Raw genomic sequence first — 7,752 nt, 5'->3', positions numbered from 1 at the left:
CTGTAGGGAGACTTCAGCAGCACCTCCAGGGAGAGGGGGCTTGGAGCGGGAGGGGGCCTGCAGCAGGCTGCGAGCTTCAGAGCAGTGCTGCCCTGCGGCTGGAAGCATATCCATCACCTACAGGAAAAGCAGAAGTTGCTGGTGCCTGGAATACACTTGGCCTTTTCTTACCAGGCCTGCAGGAGAACATCACCGAGGAAAAGAGCAGCTGTGTCGCATTTGAGCCGGAGGCCTGCGCTTACAAACTCTTGCCCTCCTTCCTACGCAGACCCCTAGCAGTGTCTTAACAAATACAGCAGGGCATTCAGGGAGCTTTTCCAAAGTGAATGGAGTAACTGAATGACACTCTTTTCAATGTACAAGATATTGCTGATAATTGGCTAAATCATTCTGATGCCTCATGGCACTATGATAAACCAATTCCAAACCAACAAATGCTATTATGCCCCAATGTCTCTATTCAAATGTTAATTGCATATTGTCTTGACTTAACTTCTTTGCAACAAAACTGGTTTTTAGTTCACTTTGAAGCAAAATCATATGGTAAGAAAACAAACTACTGAGCCATACTACTCCAAACAGAAATGCACATGTCTTTTTACTGTAGTCCCACTTCACAACACTGGCAGACTTTTCATTAGAGAAATCTAAATTTTTAAAAACAGAATCAGTGATACTGAAGATGTTGAACTGGGACCTGAAGCATGCAGAACTAATTCCCACCAAAATGATTTCACTGAATACAGGATTGGCCCTGTAGCTACATACAGAAGTCAACTAAATAGACGACTTAAAGGCACATGCATTCCAAGCAGAGTAACATACCCCAGCCATGGAGCGAAGTGTGTGGTAAAGGCCCACCCACTTCACCTTGGCTCACCACAAAAGGGTTTTCACAACACTGGCAGGCTAGACATCTCTTGTGTACCAGATATTAGCTGTTCAGAATATTCAATGTGGTTTCACAGGAAAGGAATTGCTGTGAACCTTTGTAGTGTAGGAAGATCTCGACACAGCTCTTTTTGTTCGGGATGGGCCTTTGTAATCTCTTCTCTTGTTCCGGTACGTGGTGGTCTCCCTGGTTCTTCCATGTGAAAACAAAACAAGAAAATAGAATGCCTTCTCTTCTAACAGTCGCTGTGTTAACTCAAAATAACCACACATCCTAAGGAAGTGAAACTTGAAGGAAGAGAACTGCAAGACTAACCCTCTTTTTAAAGATGTCAGCCTTGTTGCTGTTGCTGATGTTGCTTGTAACTGTTTAAGTAGTGAAAGCACTTGACTTGTGAGCGTTGTTCATTCCTACTAGTATTTTTGTCCTTTGCAATAGAATGGTTTTTGCCATTGTCTCCCTGCCCAACAAACCATGTGTAACTCACTAGACCTCCAAGGCTCTCAGCAGCTCGTAAAAGCTCATGCTACAGCCTGATTCCGCAAGATCTTGGTCGGGGTCTTCACCTTCTGCTAGGTTAAGAGTGACATCCACCATGCTATAAGTTTAGGCCTGCTGGAGTATTAAATATTTCTGTTTTTCTCTTTCAATACCAGTGCCACCCTTCCAATTTAATTAAAATATTCACATTACACAAATCCTATGTGCCTGTCACTGCCTGCTCCTGCAAAATGAGCCCATGCCAAAAATTTTGCAGCTAAAATGCTTAAAGCTGACAGATGCCAGATCCTAATTTTTAGAAGTACAAAAGGCAGAAGTACTCGCGTGCCTAATGCCACACAGGTAGACAAGCATTTGCAGGCTGAGGTCCTTATTCCCCAGTGACTAGGGTATTGTTGCAGAAAAAGCAATATCTAATGCAGTAAGTGCATGAAGTACAAGATGCTCTTTTCAGAGTGTAAGGATAAACCATGGCAGAACTTTAAAACAGACCACTCCCCCCTTGTTGCCTGTGGGCTGGCCGATAACCCACTATAATTTAATCTTGTTATCAGCTCAGGCACCTGGATACATCCTTTTACCTACCAGGTATGCTCTTGAGCTCTATCACAGTGGTGTGGCCCAGGCCAGCCATTAAATCTGGGCAAAACTGCTATTCGTGAAGGCTGGCTTAGTAATAAATCTCTGTTACTATGTGGCGCCAACAGAGTTTTGCTGGAAAGTGTTCACACACAGAAAATAAATGTTTACAGTAGAACAGTGATGTTCCAAGGAGCAAGGCAGGTCTCGCAAGATTATCTGCACCATGGAATGGAAAATGGATGTGCCATAAGGATGAGTAGCCACAAGGGACATAAACATCTTGCAGATGAAAATCTGTCTTACTATTAGCACCTCCTACTGTTGCTACTCAAACTGTATTTGTTGTGTGCTTTTAAAAGTACATAGAGGGTGATCACTTACATTTGACTACTTTTTCATGTATATGCAGCATGGGCAGAGACACTGCAGCAGCATCTGCTCTTCATCAGAAAATAGGAAACATATTTGTCTTTTCTTAAAGAAAGGCTTTTATTAAAAGACATTTACATTCCTTTCTGTGTGACATGTAGGGTTACTATTTTCCATATTTAACTGTCAAGACAAAAATAATTAATGGCAATTGCACCTTAGAGAATAAAGATGCCAGCTGAGTATGTATTTTATCCCCTTGCATTGTTGCAATCTTCTTTTCTCATTACAGTCAAAAATACTACCAGAATGCATGTATTTTCATGGCCAGTTACCATTTTGATTTCTATCAAAGAATTCAGTTTTGCATTTTACTTTCACACACTCGTAATCAGTTTCATGCATTTAAAACAGATGCACAGTACCTACCACACATACTGTTAATCAAGTTGCTGAAATGACCCAGGCGCTGTGAAGATTACTCTGGCGAGAAATTCACTCCCAAGTTTTCAAATGATGAAAACACAAACAAAGTGGTGCAGCAAAATTGCCTGAATTTGAGAAGAGGCTTGGGCCAAATCTCCGGGTTTGGCTTAGGTTGGAAACAGAGGTGAGAAAGGTGTTGCAGAGCGTCTCTGCAGTAGGCACTTAAACAGGAGATGGTTCTCATGGAAGAGCCAAGACTGAGCTGAAGAACAGAGACAGGCTGTGATTTGAAAGCAGGCTGGTTTTGGCAGCGCTACCCTGGCAAGCAGGAGATTCTTCTTTTGCACCACAGTAACTGCCCCTGTGCATAGGGCTGCCAGGAGATCTTGCTAAAAACCGCAGCATTCTGGCATGGAGCACGAACAAGGATCCAGGGGCTCCTTCAGCTGCTGCTGGCACCACAGCCAGACTATTGGGAAAAGCTGACTTGAGGAACAGCTGATGCATCACCCTGGGAACAGGCTAGAGGGGCGAGGCAAGGATAATGTCTGTCATGGGGAAAAGCGGCTCTCTGGTTGTTTAAGTTTTCCTTTGCTCAAGGAAACTGACTTTACACATTCTTGAAAATAACCAAATATTGCATCCAAGGTGTCTGGCTCAATTAGTAATTTCTCTTTCTAAGTGGAATGCGCATTCAAGACCCAAACACTTTAGCAAGCCACTTAAGTCAAAAAGCAGTAACAGCTGCTAAGCCTGGAGCCACCAAAGATCTCTTGCCTGGTGACTTTGGAAGATCATTCCTGCTGTGAAAAAAAGCACCACCTAGACTCCACAGTGAAGAATAAAGTCACATTTCCAGGCCTCCCTCCCCAGCAGATTTGTAAACACAGGAGACCAGAGCCTTTGCAAAGAGAGTCAGTTATCTCACTCTGCTCTGTTGCCAATGCAGTATTGAAATAACTAAAAAAATATTCACCTATTGCTCATATTCAACAGTACCAAAAAATCATTGGGAAAGCCACAGGGACTGAAGCTTTATCCACTTACATACATAGTGAAAAGACGATAACGAGCTCTAAAAAGCCATCCACACCTCTGTAATACCTGCAAACAATGTGGAGTGGGTCCTCATATTCAGTTCTCCCAAGATGAGGACCCTTCTGCTAAAAGTTTTTTTTTTGTGGTTTTTTAATGTAGAATCCCAAGGCAAAGCAGCTCCTGTTTTAGTCTTAAGTTCATACGACAAGATCTTCCCTTCTGAATGCCTCTGGTGAAAGGGAGCCCTAGATTAAATGAGCTAGTGACTTAAAAATCCTTTCATGCTGCTAGGGGGTAGTTTGACTGCGAAAGGTTTGAACGCGCAGCCAGAGCACTGCTGGGACTGTGTATTCTCACTTTGTTCTCCTCCTCACTCCTCCAGGCTGATTCTGTGAAGTACTGAGCCCTCCAGGACCCAATGGGAGTTTTAAAAGTGTTCAATATCCTTCCAGCTTTGGCTACATCACAATGTGACCATTAATGTATGCACAACCTATTTTTAGAGTCCCTAACATGTTTTCTGGGTAAAAAAAAATGCTTGAAAGACCCTTCCCTCTCCCTCAGAGTTGACATTGAATTTGATTTAATAGACGAGCCTGAAATTCTTTCCATTAAAAAGTGTATTATAAATGCTCAAGGAGCTGTAACTGCATTTGAAAACTAGATATATTCCTGCCGAAGGGTAAGCTAGCTTCATCTAACAGGAGAATTTTGCTAGTGGAACAATTTACCCTTTATGAACCTTTTCCCTGGTGAGAAAATAGAAAGTATATCTTCACTATGTTTCTGGCAGAGCAAAATAAATTAAATCTATCTGCAGATTACTAAAAACCACTGGCATAAAAATTATCTGCACTTTCAGACTCTTAGCCTAATACAATCTACCAACTGGGTGATGAAAGGTCCACGGTACTGGGTTTCAGCATGGTTTGCAATGATGCCTCGAATGGCTTAACACTGCCAATTTGTACTGCGCATCAAAACAGGAAACCCTGAAGTGTTCCACAGAGACAAGCATCATTATTCTGAGTCTGCAGAAGGGGAGACAGAGCCACAGAGTAGAGAAAGCAACTTGCCTAAGACTGCAAAACCTGAAGGCTGAAACATTCTCAGCACTTGGCACATGGACTTTTATACAACCTTTAGAGAATGTACTTTTTCACAGGGAAAAAAATCACATTGCATATGTCCCCTAGCTCCTTCAATTTGCAACAAAACAGTATGCACATGCCATGTTCTGAAAATCAGGGCACTGCTCTAATGTGCTTCCACTTTTTTCTCACTAGTGTGAAGAAAAATCACTCAGTTTAAAAATGGTAGCCTGAGAATAACAACTTCAAATAGGGTACTTTGTTGCTACTGTTAATAACTGGAACAAATGCTTCCTTTTTTCTCCATACATGACCCCATGATAAGCACCTGGCCTCCTTTTAGACCTTGAGAAAACTCTGGTTCTGTCCTAAGCAGTGACCATCTCACTTAAAATATGTGAGGAGTCCAGCTGAACTGCTGTGGACTACTCGTGCACATAAAATCAAGGACAGATGTTAAGTGCTTTACTGTGTGAATATGGAGCCCTTCTACACCTCATGGTGAGGAAAAGCTCTCAGTGAAAGAAATACATAAAGAAGTCACAGCAGCAACAGGAATGTGGGGTATGAAAGAAATGCAGGATTGGACCCTGAGCCTGAAGAACAAGTATTACTGAGTTGCATTCATTCACATAGCTGCATCCATAAGACATAGCTCATCAATGTTTGCTGCTTCAAATTCTTCAAGTCAAAACAAGCGTGAGTGATTTGATGTGTCTACTTGGCATAATTAGAGATGTAAACAATGATTGCCATAGCAGAAACTAGAGCAATATGCTAAGTAATTACCTGAGTTATTTCACTCTAGCCGTATTCTGCATCATTAGTATAATTACAGGAATTAAATTCCAGCCCAGCATACCTTTCGTAGTTCAGTTTGTGCATAACAACCTGTCCTCAGTTTTTATGATGTTTCCTCTGTCGCCAGGGTGGCCCTTGCTCTCCCCTATTTTTAGCTATCTATCTGAGCCACAAGCCAAAGACCCATTAACCAAAACAAGGTTAACTATGCTTTCATCAGAAAGGTGTCAGAAAGGATTGCTTCTGAAAAACAGCAGGGTGGGGAGTCCACTCATTCTATCCCTCTTCCCCCTAAAAAATAAAATAAAACCACACATTGAATGTCTCTATTTACATTTCGAAGTTCTTGTCATGCCTTCCTGGTATATCTATGTGAATGTACCAAATATGAACAAAGCACAAATAATACACAACTCGTTTTCTTTTTTTTTTTCCCTGTATCGCTCAGCGCCCTATTTTTCTAACTCTTGCCAAGAGCAAGAAGGAAACCATTTCCCTCCCCCCTTCTTCTTTGTTTCTTTTCCTTCTTATTCAGGAAGGGGCTTGCAGTGAATCTGTTAGAACTATTGTGCTATGTTCATCAGTTCTACTTAGTGCAGCTCCTATGTGAATCAAGGCTCTTTTCTCTATGAGAAAAGATACTTCCTTTTATACTGTTCTAAGTCAAATACTTTGTTGGCCTTATGTACTTTTTCTTCAAGCCAGACATATGATAAGTATTTTTCTTAAAGCCCTTTTATTATTTGTCATATTATAAAGGCTACAGAACCTTAACCATACATAAGGTTTGGTTCATGTATTACACGTTACACAAATGGAGTGAGAAAGGGCACAAAAGGTAAAATAGCACCTTCTTCTTATGAATAAAGATCAAGATCTGGTGGACAAGTCTTATTGCACTCAATATAAGGAGGTTAATAAAGCATCTATGAATTTTTTGTATTTGCATGATAAGTGACGATTTTTGTCTTAACAAACAGAGTGAGTTACTTCAACCAACACTTGAACCTTAACACACTGCAAAGCCTCAGAGGAACAGGAACAATGAAGCAAGAGACATGCAATGGTTTCAGTACAGATAAATGTTGGAAAGACAACATCTAAGTATGGTAAAAGCCTTTGGGCTTTATTGTATAGCTGCTCCAAACACAAAAATAAACAGGCTTTCAACATTAATGATTTGTTGTTTGCTTCTTACGGGAGAAGGTGGGACACAAAGTCAGTGGGAACTGTCTAGTTCTTGTTTCCGTATGATTCAGGTATAAAGCACATTGTATGCTTCTGTTACTCACCATGTTAAGTTTTAAGCACACTCAGGCCCATGTTAGACCAACTAAAAAAATCTACAGAAGCCACCCAGTTTCAGCACACAGTGTTTTCACATCCCCTAGGGCAGAGCCAACTAACATTGTAACACAGTGCACCAACCCAACCTATTTTGTGAGAGAGTGAGGGTCTTTACAGTCAATGTCAAAAGTACAAGCCCTCAAAATGTGCTGCAGGCAGAGCCTATGCTAATGCAATATCCTACTGCACAATTACTGTAAACACAATCCATATTTCTTAGGCCTCCCTAGCACTGTTTTACCACTATTCTCACTATAGAAGCCTAATGCAGTCCTCTCTCTGTTCAAGACCATGACAGCCTTTGTTTCATTGAAACAAGTAGAAATTAATTGTCCCAAAGAGACATTTTAATAGTGATAGTTAAAAAAAAATTGACTTAAAAGTTTTAAAGATGCAACGCAATGAGTTAGCAAAGAATGGCACAATACAAAACACGTTATGTGAAATTCCTATGTTATATAGCTACTAAATGAGGACAAAAATTAAGGTAAGAAGAAATAATAGATATCTGAAGACAAAGCAAAAGTTATTCTGAAGAACTCAGATAGGGGATTTACCAAATAGAGCTAAAACCTTAAATTCAAGAACCAAATGCCAAAGAGATTTTCACAACATACAGCAATGGGAACCTCTGCATAAACAGAGGGTCACTGCTAGAGAAACGCCATTTTGCTGCCGGGCACTTCTTTGAGCCAGATACTAATA

Source organism: Struthio camelus, chromosome 2 (assembly GCF_040807025.1).
Source record: "Struthio camelus isolate bStrCam1 chromosome 2, bStrCam1.hap1, whole genome shotgun sequence".
NCBI lineage: Eukaryota > Metazoa > Chordata > Aves > Struthioniformes > Struthionidae > Struthio > Struthio camelus.
The sequence above is the reverse complement of the archived record's forward strand: the minus strand, read 5'-3'. Positions refer to the sequence as shown.